The following is a 14,348-nucleotide window of genomic DNA, read 5'->3' on the forward strand; positions in this document are numbered from 1 at the left end:
TCACAGAAACCCCTCTTGGTCTCTAACTCACATCATTCAGTCATTGCTAGGTGAGAATTAATTCAGACTTCTGAAATGTCATCAGAATGCTAGCTGTTTTGGTAATATTATGCCTCTGCTAATTTTTAATATGTTTTTGTTTTTTTAGTATCTACTTACAGGCAAAGTACATAACAGTGGACCAAATACCTATTACCCGATTTCAGTAACAGCTCACTTTTGACTTATGTTTCATCTCCAGTATCTATTTATTTATATTTATTTTTGAGATAGGGTCTTTCTATGTAGCCCTGGCTGTTCTGGAACTTGCTATGTAGACCAGGCTGGCTTCAAATTCACAGAGATCTGCCTACCACTACTTCCCAAATGCTGCACCACAGCAACCCCTCCAATTTTTATTATTTATAAATTTAAAAAATTATTTGTGTGTGTGTGTGTGTGTGTGTGTGTGTGTGTGTGTGTGTGTGTGTGTGTGTTGAGTATGGGAGTGCTTACATGGCCTGCATGTGGAGTTTAGAGGACAATTTGCACAGGTCAGTTCTGCCTTCCACTGCATATTCCAGGGATTGGACTCAGTTTTTGACACTTGTACTTGAAGCATGCTTACTGCTGAGCCAACTCACTGACTCTAAACTTTCTTTTCTTTTTGTTATTGTTAGGGTATGCCTTGATTAGGGTTTCTATTGCTGTGAAGAGACTCCATGTCCATGGCAACTCTTATAAAGGAAAACACTTAATTGGGGCTGGCTTACAGTTTCAGAGGTTCAGTCCATTGTTACCATGATGGGAGCATGGCAACATGCAAGCAGATGTAGTAGCTGAGAGTTCCACATCTTGCAGGTGAACAGGAAGTTGACTGAGACACGGGGCAGTATCCCGAGCATAGGAAACTTCAAAGCCTGCCCCACAGTGATACACATCCTCCAACAAGGCCATACCCATTCCAACAAGCCATACTTCCTAATAGTGCCACTCCCTATAAGATTATGGGGGCCAATTACATTCACACTACCACAGAATATTTATGACAAATTTATACATCATATTATCTACCTGTAAATTTTAGTGACTGATGCAAAGTTGGCAATATTTGATAAAATTTTAATCGATAGAACAATTTCATATTGTTCCATTTAATATTTCATTGTGTTTCCCTAACAGAAAATCTGCTTCCCCAACAATGCACAGTCTAAGCCCCACAGCAGATCTGCCTTGCAGTGCCAGAGTGTAGCACATGACCTGTCAGTCACAGAGCCCCAGAGGCCTGTCCATTCCCATGTTTGGGTCAAGGTTAGTGGGACAGTTGTTGCCCTGGGGCTTGCCCCTGTCTGAGGAGCAAGCAGCCTTTCGTAATCTTGAATTGTTGTCTTTGTTGTTTTAGCTCCTTGTTTTGCAGAAATATAATTCTCTATATGTGAAAAGAATTCATTCAAGCAAAGACACACAGGAGACAAAAAGTTGTATCATTATATGGTCATTTGCTTGGCTGACTGATAGTCATAAAATTCTACAGGCTGACAAGTTGGTTCAGGGCAAAGGTGCCTGCTGTCAAGTATAGTGTCCTAGTGTCCTGGGTTTGATCTCTGGAATCTGCTCCAAATTTTGAATATATTATGTCATGACTTCTAGGGTTGTTTTTGAGGCTTGGTGTTATTTGAAGCAAAAAATGGAGAATCACAACTGATGCTTCTTCTTCTTCAAAGGTTGTTAGATTGAGAATCACAACTGATGCTTCTGCTTCAAAGGTTGTTGGATGTTCAATTTACCCCTCTTTTCCACATTTTCATATTATCTGCTCTGGGCATGTTTTCAGTTTTTAAAGAACTCTTGAAGGAAGAAAATGGTGTGTGTGTGTGTGTGTGTGTGTGTGTGTGTGTGTGTGTGTGTGTGTGCAATGATTATATTTACAGGGCATGGTGTGAAATTTCAGTGTGTGCAACAAGTGTGTAGTGGTCAAATCAACATAACTGGTATATCTATGATGTAAACATTTATTGCCTCTTTATATGTGGCAAAAACATAAAATCCTCCCTACTAGCTATGTTGAAATATACAACCATTTATCAATTGTAGTTATCTTACCCTTCTCTAGGATAATAGAAAATATTTCTTCTATCTAGCTATACCCCTGTACCTCTTTAACCATTTACTCTATCTCTTTTCCACACTGATCTATTTTCTGCTTTAAAACGCTATTTATTTATTTATTTACTTATTTATGTGCATGTTTTCAAGCATGTGGCCATGCCCATGCCATGGTATGCATGTGGCCATCAGAAGACAGCTTCTAAGAGTCAGTTCTCTCTTTCCACCATGTGGGTGCTCAGCCTTGGCAGCGGACACCTTTCTCCACTGAACCATCTCACTGCCCTTATATTCTTCTTTTATAAAATCAACTTTTTTAGCTTCCATAAATATATGATCATATGATATTGTCTTTTTTTAACCTAGCTTATTTCACTTAGAAATAGCATCCTGCAGTTCTGTCCTTGTTGCTGTGAGTGGCAGGATTTTACTATGTTTTCACAGCTGAACAGAATTCCATGGCAAATGTATGGCACATTTTTTTTTCATCCATTCATTGTGTGGTGGACACTTGCTTTCCATTCCATGGCTGTGTAAAGAGTGCTGCTGCTGTAGTGACTATGGGCATGCAGATATCCACTTAGCACACTGATGCACTTCTTCTGTATACTCTGCAGTAGCATTTCCAGCTCTGAGGAACGGTCTAGCTCTAGTTTTCTAAGGATGCTGCCTGATTCATATTCCCACCAACAGTATGCAAGAGTGCCCTGAGAGCCTTCTTTTCTTTGGCAGTTTCTTTCCCTCTCTCCTTTGGGACTCATCTTCCGAATCTCTGTGTGGACCTGATACCCGATTTTCAGCTCCACCTGCATTATTCAGGAAAGCCTGGACTTTGCACCCTTGTAATCCCATTATTATGTTTGCTTCCACCGCTGTGAATGAACTGTTCCTATTTCATGGCATGCTTTGTTTCCTTTAAAACATGTATTACTTGTTTTTCTTTTTTTCCTGAAAATGTCATCCCCTTTTGCATTGTTTCTGTTTTCCTCCAGGTTCCTTTCCTCTTTCCTTTTTATCTTTTCTCTTTGTTTTGTTCTGCTTCTCTTGGTCATGGCCCAGACTTTCCTTATAATCTTATTTTTAGTAACTTAATCACAAATAAAAACCAGGTGTAAGTAAACAGGCCTTTAAGGAAAACTTCTAAAATGTGACCATGAAGGATGGTGCCAGCTGGGTGGAGAACCGGCCTCTTCCTGGGGGACCTTCAAAGCTAGGTATCTTGGGTCTCCAAGTCCTGAGTGCCAGGCTGTGTGATGCCTTGTTCTTCACAGTTTCTGCAAAAATACGTAGGCTGAAGCATCCTTTGCCTTACTGTGTAGTAACTACTCCTCCATCTGCTTTTCTGCTAATTAATTGTTGAAATCTCTTATTAAGGTTATAATTTTGTATCATCTAGCAGTGTTTCCAGGTGCAGGTTAATAAACTGTGCTAAAAAGAGATAAACCCCATAAGAGTTCATTTATCTCAGGTATGAAGCTTAGAGGTGTATGGTTATTGGTCTTGGTTCAGTAGCTAAGCAATGTTAAGACCAACATGTCTGTGAATGGCTTCATATTTCCCCCGTGGTCAAAAAGGGAAAAGTGAAGTTGCATGTCCACCTTTATGGCAGGACAAAGGCAAGGACAGGCACAGGTTGTACTGCTTTCCCTGGACCACTTCATGAGTTTTGTCATTGGTCCATATAGGACTATATGGTTATTCCTTGATACATACAAGGAAAACTGGGACATTGTTTTGGATACTGATGCTTTGAACAGAATTGATGTCCTCTTGACCAGGCAGAAGGAAAAGGGATGGGCACTGAGTCAGTGAACAGTGTCTGTTATGTTATATTTGATTCTGTCATTCTTGTGGAATTTCAGACAAGGGAGATAAACATGCCAGGTCTAGTTGTGCTGTGAAAATCAAGTGAGAAAATTTATTTAAAACACTTTAGCATGATGCCTGGCAAAGAGCAAGAAGCCAACAAATGCCACTAAATGTGTGCAAAGCAGACACTTGTTGGTTTCTTGCTCTTTGCCAGGTGTCATGCTGAAGTGTTTTAAGGATTACCCAACAAGAGTTTGTGAATTGACATACAAGCAGAAAGAAGACTACACTGGAGAATGTGAATTAAACTTAACTAACAGCATTAATTGTGATGTTAGCACAAACAAACATGTTTAGGTCTAACAGAATAGATGTGTTTCTGTAGTAAGATACACTATCAGAAAATCAAAGCATAATAAGAGATGCTCTAGAAAGGCCACGCTAAATGTGGTCATTCATAATGCCCCATTGTGTTCGAGTTATTGAACAAGGGATAATAAAAGTTCTCTGGCAGTGAGGCGTAGGAGTTAGGGCTAAGCTATCTTTAGAGACAGAATTTGGTTTCTTTCAAAGGATGGGGCGGTGACCTCAGAGGACTGGCTATGGCTCCTGCAGTCCAGCTGTGTTATCATTAATAAGCCAGCAGCTTGAAGGTTGCACTGCAGATGTCTGTTGTTTTCTTCTCCTGGGTTTTATTTTTTCAGAAGGAAAGACTAATGGCTTTATTTTGAAAATCGCACTATTTTACTCCAATTGTAGAGCTGAGCTCTGCCAATATTTTTGATAAGAACCATTTTGAATGTATTGTTTTATTAGACCTACTTTTAAGAACAACTTTTAATTTCCTATTTTATTAATCATTTTAAATCAATATACAGAGTTATGACAGTGGGCATGAACATTTTACTAAATCCCCCTAAAATCCATTTTTCTACTCTAAATAGTAATTTTGGAGAACAAAGAACATTTGTGAGCCTAATTCTAAAATTAAATTTACATCTTGATTGCTACATATTTTTATCAATTTTTTAAATTGAAATTAGAAACAAGCTTGTTTTACATGTCAATCCCAGTTCCCTCTCCCTCCCTTCTTCCCCTGCCCCCCACTGACCCCCCCTTCCCATCCCCTTTCTGCTCCCCAAGGAGGGTGAGGCCTTCCATGGGATCTTCAAAGTCTGTCACATCATTTGGAGCAGGGCCTAGACCCTCCCTCGTGTGTCTAGGCTAAGAGAGTATCCTTCTATGTGGAGTGGGCACCCAAAGTCCATTTGTGTACTAGGGAGAAATACTGATCCACTACCAGAGGCCTCATAGATTAACCAGACCTCCAAACTGACATCCTCGTTCAGGGGGTCTGGAACAGTCCTATGCTGGTTTCCCAGATATCAATCTGGGGTCCATGAGCTCCCCCTTGTTCAGGTGAGCTGTTTTTGTGGGTTTCTCCAGCCTGGTCTTGACCCCTTTGCTCATCACTCCTCCCTATCTGCAACTGGATTCCAGAGTTCAGCTCAGTGTTTAGCTGTGGGTGTCTGCTTCTGCTTCCATCAGCTACTGGATGAAAGCTCTAGGATGGCATATAAGGCAGTCATCAATCTTCATTGCTACATATTTTTAAAACCATATGTCACATGTCTCCCTCCTGCACTTCAAAGGATTATCATATATATGAGAGAATGATCAAATGGTTCCAGTAGTCTGGAAAAGCCAAGGAATGCTTGACACATGGGGGCTATGGAGTTGGAGAAAAAGAAGTGCTTCATGGGTCATGTCCCCTTCCTTCAAGTGTTTGAAGAGCTGACACACAGAAGAGGATCCACGTCTGTTCCAGAAGACAAACATTTCATTTGTCCCAGTGGGTTTCAGCTCACTCCAGCAAGAAAACTGCCTATAAAGTCCTCTGATGGCACAATTGTGTAAGTAACTAGTGGGCAAGGTCAGAGAGTGGCAGTCTCTAGCCTGTGCCTCACATATATCCTATTGCTTGTTTTGCAAGTGAAGATTTGCACAGCCAAAAACATTTATTTATGTTTTGTTCATGGTTGCTGCAGCAGAGTCTAGATGACCATGTGGCCTAAAATATTTACTGTCTAGGGCTTAATATAAAGTTTTTCTGACTCCTGGGCAGATATTTGGTGTAAAAGATCTAACCTACTCCATAGTATGCTTCCTGGCTGACCTCCAGTATACTGTCCACCTAGGATTGGGTGCTTCTTATAGGTTTAACAAAATGCATATACTTAGATGAGTTCCTAGTTGAAACTAAAATTAGAATAGTCAATAGTCCCCATGTAGTTGCATTTACCTGTTCCATGGATAAATAGCATTTATATAAAATATGAAACATAAACAATATCCTGCTTTAACTAGCATATGACATTTTCTGAGTTTTTAGCTTCTGCAGTACTAGATTGGAATGATGCAATGGATCTTTGTGAACAATTAGGCAGTGTTTGATTCAGCTATTTAACATTAAAAAAAATCTTTTCAGCAGTGGTGGTGCACGCCTTTAGTCCCAGCACTTGGGAGGCAGGGTCAGGCAGATCTCTGTGAGTTTACACAGCCTGGTCTACAAAGCTACACAAAGAAACCCTGTCTCAAAAAACCAAACCAAACAAATAATATGCCCTTTCTTGTGTATGCCACAGTTTCATATTGAAGAAAATTTCTTGCTTTTAAGTTTTATCAATTATACGCTAATTACTACCAGATTATTATCATTGTTTTTGTGCTAGAGACTGAACACAGGCCTTCATGCATGGTAAGCATACACTCTGCCACTTGAACTGCACTCCTATTTTCAATTTCCTAAAAACTCATTACTGTAAGTAGGTGTGGTGGCTCACACCTGAAATCCCTTGGGAGACTGAAGCAGGAGGATTCCCATGAGTTTGAGGACAGCCTAGGATACAGATACACTATCTCAAAAATAAAACAAAACAAACCTTAAAACGTGTGTGTGTGTGTGTGTGTGTGTGTGTGTGTGTGTGTGTGTGTGTGTGTAGGTGCTCTTAGAGGTCAAAGGAGGGTGATATATATATATTTGTTGTTTGTACTGTGTTTTGAGACAGGATCTTGCTGTGTATTTCAGGTTGGCCTTGACAACTCCTGGCTTTTCTGCTTTAGCTGGATTCCAAGAATGTATTATTTTGCTCATCTTATTATATTTTTATAATCTTAAAGTTAATTTACAGTATAAAAATGAGAATATAAAATTTTAAAAGATTTCTCTTTTTTTCAAAAATTTAAATCTTATCCCAATATGCCCACTACAACTTTTTTTTAATTTATAAAAATTTTATGTGAGCTGGGGCATGGTAGTACACAACTTTAATCTCAGCACTTGGGAGGCAGAGGCAGGTGGATCTCTGTGAGTTCTAGGCCAGCCTGGTCTACATAGGGAGTTTCAGGACAGTCAGGGCTGTTACATAGAGAAACCCTGTCTTGGAAAAAAAAAAGGTTTATGTGATTGTTCCAGAAAGTCAAATACTAAGGAATTATAAGGAGTAATAATATATTTTGTCTCAGTTAGGGTTACTAGACCTGTGATGAAACACCATACCAAAAGCAAGTTGGGGAAGAGGTTTTATTTGGCTTATGCTGCCACATCACAATTCATCACCAAAGGAAGTCAGGACAGGAACTCACACAGGACAGGAACCTGGTGGCAGGAGCTGATGCAGAGGCCATGGAGTGTGCTGCTTACAGGCTTGCTCTCCACGCCTTGCTCAGCCTTCTTTCTTATAGACCAGCATATCAAGAGTGGCCCCACCATGGGCTCAGCCCTCCACCATCAATCACTAAGAAAATGTCTTACAGGTTTGCCTGCAGCCCAATTTTAAGAAGGCATTTTTTTTTCAGTCGTGGTTCCCTCCTTTCAGATGATTTTAGCTTGTATGGAATTGACATAAAACCAACTAGTATAATAATCCTTGCTTTTTTTTCTAATATCTTAGTCTGATGTACTCATCCATGTGTATAAAAGCTTCTGCTGGGCATGGGCAGGCACATCTCTGATGCCATTGCCTAGGAGGTGAAGGCAAGAAGACCACGAGTTCAAAGTCATAGAGGTCTTAGGACAGCCTGAGCTACCTGAGACCTTGTCTCAAAAATAAATTCCAAAATGAAAATCCAAACAGAAAACAAACAAGATCATCTACATATACAAATAAGCTATATATAAACTATTACTGTCTATACTAATATAGTTACATGTATCTCTGCTATTGGTAAAGATAGGTAGGCTTTGGACACACATTTGTTCTGCAACTTTTGTTTTATTTTATTTTTAGTTGTTTGTGTTTGTTTGCTTGTTTGCTTTTTTGAGAGAGGGTCTCATGGTAGTCCAGACTAGCTTCTGACTTGTTACGTATCTGAAGATGATACTGAACTCCTGATCCTCTCGCCTCTACCTCAGTGGGCAGTACCATGCCTGGCTCTATTCTGCATGATTTTAAAATCATTCAGTGCTGTATAGTGTGGACATTTCAATGGCAGTAAATGCTCACATTTGCTTCTTTGTGAAGGTGCCAGTGAGGGACCAGGACCTTATACCTGTCAGTCAAATGTTCTACCACTGACCTCTATCCCCAAACTCTAGTAAACATTTCTTTAAATCACTGCAGAGTATTCTGCTGTATGGATAAATCATGGTTTACTTAATCATTCATCTGTCATTAAACATTTGGGTTTTTATTATAGTTTTTGCTATTATTAATGTTATTACAGTGAACTCCTTTGTATACCTATTTTAATTAAGTTGGTTGTTAGTTGTTATATGTATGATACCAGCTGTCCCAGTGTGATGAAGACATTAGGTTGAATTTCTTGTGTGAGGAGACTCTTAGTAAACAAACTGGATATTTTCAGATGAGGGTAAATTCCATGAAAGAAATAGTGATGGTTTTTCTTCCTTAGAGAGTGAGGTGAGGACTTTCTACAGAGGGACTTGTGAGCTCAGGTTCTCTGAGCAGTGTGATGAGAAGCCTTCCGGAGCCTCTCTGTCTCATTGCAGACAGGAGCCAGAAACAAACGACCCCTAAGGAACCATCTTCAGTTACCCACTTTCTTTGGCTAGGCCATCTTCTAAAATTTCAAGAATCTCCCCAAATAACATCACTCTCTAGGAAGCAGACATTCAGAAACCTGAGCCTTTAGGACTTTAGCCCTTGACCCCAACGGCCTCATGGTCTGCTCATAGTAAAACATACATTTGTTCCTTCAGAAAAAAATCCCATGACCAAAGTCTTAACTGTTCCACTATTGCTCAAAAGTCTTTTCTGATAATCAAGGCAAAATTAGCAGATTTCTATTAAGTCAAAACAAATTAAATCCTCTGAACTTATAACAGCACAGAGTAAGCTTTCCCAGCCTGGAATGGAAGACAGGAGGAGGCATGGAAAGGAAAATTAAAGTAAGACAGAGGCCCAGCAGGACAGATGTTAAATCCTGCAGCTCTTTTCTAATCTTCTGTGAGTCAGTGGTGTTGGGAGCTCTGATCCTAAGGCCCCAGACAGCCCCAATCCTGTGACTTTCTATTTGCTGCCCACATGGCCTGCTTGTCTTTTGTGCTGTTTCACTCATAACCTACTGGGTTTCTTGGTGCCTGGACAGTGTTCCTCACACCTCTAACATTCCGGAGAGGGAGGGTCTTCATTGAGGTTTAGATCTCACCCTCATAGCTTCAAGTGTCATCATCTCAGAACTATCTATAGATACTCAATCTCACACTGCTTGGCCAAGGCTTTCTTCTGAAATCTGGGTTGAAACTTCTTTAACCTAATGACTCTCAAGTCTGCATGTCTACCAAGTTAACAGTATGTAGACTGTGCCAACTTCTGCTTCCAGTCTGAGATTATTTAGACCCCCTTGGACCATGATTACAGCTGCTGCTGAACTTCCTAGGCTGCTGAAGCTGGGAAGGCCCTTTCCTGGGCTGCCTTTCGAAAGCTGACACTGCAGCTACTCTTCAAGAAAGTCTTTCAAATGGGTTGACAGCTTTGTATTTGGAGCTTGCAAAGGCAGAGTTGAACCAATTCCTGGGTGTCTTTTTGAGACAGGGTTTCTTTGCATAATCCTGGCTGCCCTAGAACTTGCTTTGTAGAACAACAGGCTGGCATCAAACTCAAGAGATCATCCTGCCTCTGCCTTCTGAGTGCTGGGATTAAATGCTAAAAGCAGTAAGTGCTACATTCTGTCTTGAGAGTTCCTCTGCCTAAATTAGTCTTACTCTTGAAGTCTTAGGACACAAGCAAAAAGAATATGGAAATATTCTTTTTCAGAACTTAATACGAATTATCCCCAAGCCCAGTTCCAGTGTAGTTTCTATTTCCAATATAAACCTGTGAGCTTATTCTCTACTGTCCACATTTGTCTTCTGAACTCTCATTAGCTTATACATTAAGCTCTGTGTGCAACATTCTAGGCCTTCTCTAGCCCATGGTCCAGATGCCTCCAAATTCCTCCCACAAACCAGTTCCATACAACTAGGAACTATGTGTTCAGGTAAATCACAGTAAAGACTTCCTTGGAACCAATTTTCTGTATTAGCTTTTTAACACCCCTGCTCCCTGTGACTAGAATACTTAACTGTAAACAAGGGAGGAGGTTTTATTTTTGGCTCATGGGTTCAGAGACTTCATTAAATGATTTCTTGGGCTGAAGTCTGGGGGAGTACACAGTAAGGGAACTTCTTTACCTCTGCAGAAAAGAAGCAGAGTAAAGGACAGGAAGGGTCCAGGGACAAGGCACCCACAAGGACACCTCCAGGGACCTACTTTTTCCAGCAGGGTCGTACCTGCTCAAGTATCTAGAACTTCCTAAAATAGTGCCACTAGCTGGAGACAGAGTATTCAAAACATAAGTTTGTGAGGGACTTTGATTCCAAACATACTATTGTGTTGGGTTTTTTTCTTCCACCATCATAGTGGCTGCACCTGAATTCACCGATGATTTGGCCAATAATTGTGGATCCACAGCTACTGGCCCTCTTCTCAGGCAGTAGCCTGCCTTTTGCTGCTGCACCAAATGTAGTTTTTGACCAAATCTCCGTAGGTCTGTTTATCAATAATACTCAGGAGTCAGAGGCTGGGGTGAAAGAAAACCTGGTGGCTCAGAGAGGTTGAGGAACAACTAGCTGACCTTCCTCTCTTCACTGCCATCTCAGAAAGAGAGCATCCTTCAGCTCCACCAAACCAAAAATGACTGCCACACTCAAAGTTCCTCCCTACTGCTTTCTGTGTATCTCTCTATCTGTTTTCCAGATAGATTACTTCCTGTCAACTAATTGCTGGCTCTACCTCCTGACCCAAGGTTGATTTTATTTAATTAACCAAAACATAAACCCAAGCTTTACAGTATGATCAAATATCCTGCAACACTATGTTGCTAGGGCGAGCAAAAAATTAGAAAGAAGATTGGAATCATGTATATAAATGAACCATAGTATAGTATGATTTCATAAACAGGCAAGAATAGTTGGTGGAATTTGGTATATCACTTTATAATCAGAAAATGATTATTATGTATTACCCTGGATCAACAGCATCAGAATTACTTGGCAGCTTTTTAGAATACAAATTCTTAAGGTGTTCACAAGCCCCTACTGATAGCTGAGGAGCTATGGATGAATGATAATTTCTGGGGAAGGAAGAGTCTGTTTCCTTTAAGAATGCCCCCCCCCCCAGAGAGTATATGGGCAGCACAAATTGTATATAATTAAATAAGGGAGGCCATGACATATGTATGGTTAGAGGGTAAATCTGGGAGGAGTTGGTGGAGGAATGGGGGGTGAGTAGGATCAAAATAGCTTGTGTAAAATTCTCAAAGAATTTATAAGAGTATTAGATTAATTTTCTTAAAAATGAAGAAGTTGGGTGTGGTGGTTTCAGCCTTTAATCCACCAAAGAAGCGGGTGGATCTCTGTGAATTGGAGGCCAGCCTGGTCTACTTGGTGAATTCCAGGACATCTAGAGCTATATAGAGACCCTGTCTTAAAAAACAGAAACAAGACCAAAAAAAAAAAAAAAAAAAAAAAAAACACTGTAACTACAACAAAACAAAACAAAAAAGCAGGTTCTTGGGCTTCTCTTGATTCCAAAACTCTCCAGAGTAGATCCCAGCAGTTTGTGTGTAACATATGTTCCAGGTATTTCTGATCTACTCTGAAGCTTATGAAGCATAAAATAGAGCAGTAGACACTGAACAGTATCTTGGAGGCTACAGTAATTGACAAGCTTGGAGACAGTCTTCAATCTGGTGGAGCTAGTGGACATATTTGAACACCCATGAGCTTGTATGAGCCTACTAAGTTAGCTCCTTACAGCAGGACAACAGAACTGGAATTTCTGGGGCTGAGACTCAGGTATTAAGCTTAGTTCTGGTGGTGTCAGAGTGCAGAGTGCGGTCTTGTCTAACCTTGGTTAACAAGAAGCCCAAGATGAGACAGACAAGTTGTTCAAGGTCATGGAGCAAGTTCAGGTGAGAATGTTATCTCTTAAATCTGTTCCAAGATGTTTTCAGATTGCTTTAAACACCAGCTCAACTTCTAAATAATTTCACTAAAGGTAATTGTTCATAGTGAAAAGTTGAACTGCATGGCTTTTAGAAAAAAATTAGATACTAGACAGTGTGATAAATAACCAGGTTTCCTTTATGTTAAGTCTTTTATAGTTTAGAAAATTAGTAGGGTTTTTTGTTTGTTTGTTTACTTCTATTGTTTCTTTGTTAATTTCACCTCATGTATTCCCTCTCCCTGTCTCTTTCAATCTGCCCTCTGATACCCTTGCAACTACCCCAGCAAATCAAAACCAAATTTAAAGAAAAACTGAACACCAAACAAAAAATTAAAAATTAAGAAAAGAAGAATCTTTTCATGGAAACTGTAGTGTGGCCTGTTGAGTCACAGTTTACCTTTTAGTCCTTTGATCTTTACTTGCAAGTATTCATTGCTAGGAGTCATTGATCTGGCTTGAGGCCTCTGGTTTCTGCTGCACCACCAATAATTGGCTTTCACTGGGGCTTCTCTTGGATATCCTGTTGTTCTGTGTCATGGAGATCTCACTGTTTTAGATCTGTAGGTTTGTCTCCTTCACATGTTCCAACAGTTCATAGATTTGGTTGGATGTTGTGGTGGCCAACTCATAGCCTTGGTTCTGGGCCTAGGTGGTAGCTGGGTTGGTCAGCTTGCTAGTTCTTCCTCATCATGTCACTACCTGGGCAAGCTCTCTAGCAATTCCTCGGCTAGGTCACCCAGTGCAGTCTGCAGCAAGGGGTGGGTCAGTTCTACTCTCAGTCCTCATATCTAGGGTCCCCTCTCTCATATTGCTATGGCCATTTCTACTATTTTGCCCAAGCAAGGTTCTGGGCCCTCTCTCCTGATTGCTGTAGGGGGCATATGAGTAGGGGAGGTCAGCTCTCCTGCTCTCACCACCTCAGGGCTGGCTCACCTGTGCATCTGACAACAGAGTTAGCTCCAGTGTGCTGCCCAGAAGGGGTGCAGGACCCACTCTCCTGTGCTGCAGCTGGGGAGGGACAGGGCTAGTTTTTTCACTCTTGTGACCCCAGGAACAACTCTCTCTCCTGTCACAGGTTTCAAGGGGCAGAAGGAGGAGAGCATTCCCCCCTCACCCATACCACTGCCTAGCAGATGAGGGGAGGCAGGGTCAGCTCACCTACTCTCATGCCTACAGGGTCAGCTCGCCTGTGTCATCAAGCACAGGGTCAGCTCTGGTGTTCTTTCCAGGTAAGGTTCACACCTATGGTGAGGGGTAGGGCCATTTTTTTCCAAGTGTGGGGGTGAGCTCTCTCCTGAGGAGTAGGCCAGCTTGCTTGCTACAGTATTCAATGAGGGGCAGGACCGCCATCCCAGGGCCAGTAAAGGGTGGGGCCAGCTCGTCACAGCATAATTCCAATGACCCAAGTGCTAACATGGGCATGAACATCACCACAGACTCCAGCTGTCCGGGGATCATGGACCCAGACATGACTGTAGGCAGTGGCCCATGCTGGTTGTCTCTATGGCTCAAGGTGGCAGCACCAGCCACACACACACAGATCAGCAGGGCCCAGGTATGACACAGTCCTCAGAGACCGATATGATATGAGATTGCCTACCAGACCCTGGTCATCTACATGGTCCTTAGTGACAACTGGAGCCCCAGACATCAATTCAGACCCTGGCAGCTGTAGGGCCACACACCCAGACATGGCCCTCTGCAGCATTCCTGGCCCAGACAACACCATGGCCCCAGATGACAGTGCAGGCCACTCATCAAGATGTTCCTGGTGGCAACATGACCCTCAGATGCCCTTGTGGGTACAGGTTGTGGCCCAGACCCCAGGTATCTATGTCATCTTTGGTGGCAATATTGGACACAGACATTAGTACAGACCCTGCCTGTGGTAGGACTACAGACCCAGGAATGGTCTTAGGCAGTGGTCTGGGCCTGGATGTCACC

The 14,348-nt window shown here is 41.5% G+C and overlaps 1 protein-coding gene across 4 annotated transcripts in view; it reads left to right on the plus strand.

Moving 5' to 3' along the window:
- The window catches only part of Acyp2 (acylphosphatase 2), a 140,942-nt gene that overhangs the window by 23,254 nt on the left and 103,340 nt on the right, over positions 1–14,348 (plus strand). The gene's annotated exons all lie outside the window — the stretch shown is intronic.

The sequence above is a fragment of the Cricetulus griseus genome, assembly GCF_003668045.3.
Source record: "Cricetulus griseus strain 17A/GY chromosome 1 unlocalized genomic scaffold, alternate assembly CriGri-PICRH-1.0 chr1_1, whole genome shotgun sequence".
NCBI classification, from domain to species: domain Eukaryota; kingdom Metazoa; phylum Chordata; class Mammalia; order Rodentia; family Cricetidae; genus Cricetulus; species Cricetulus griseus.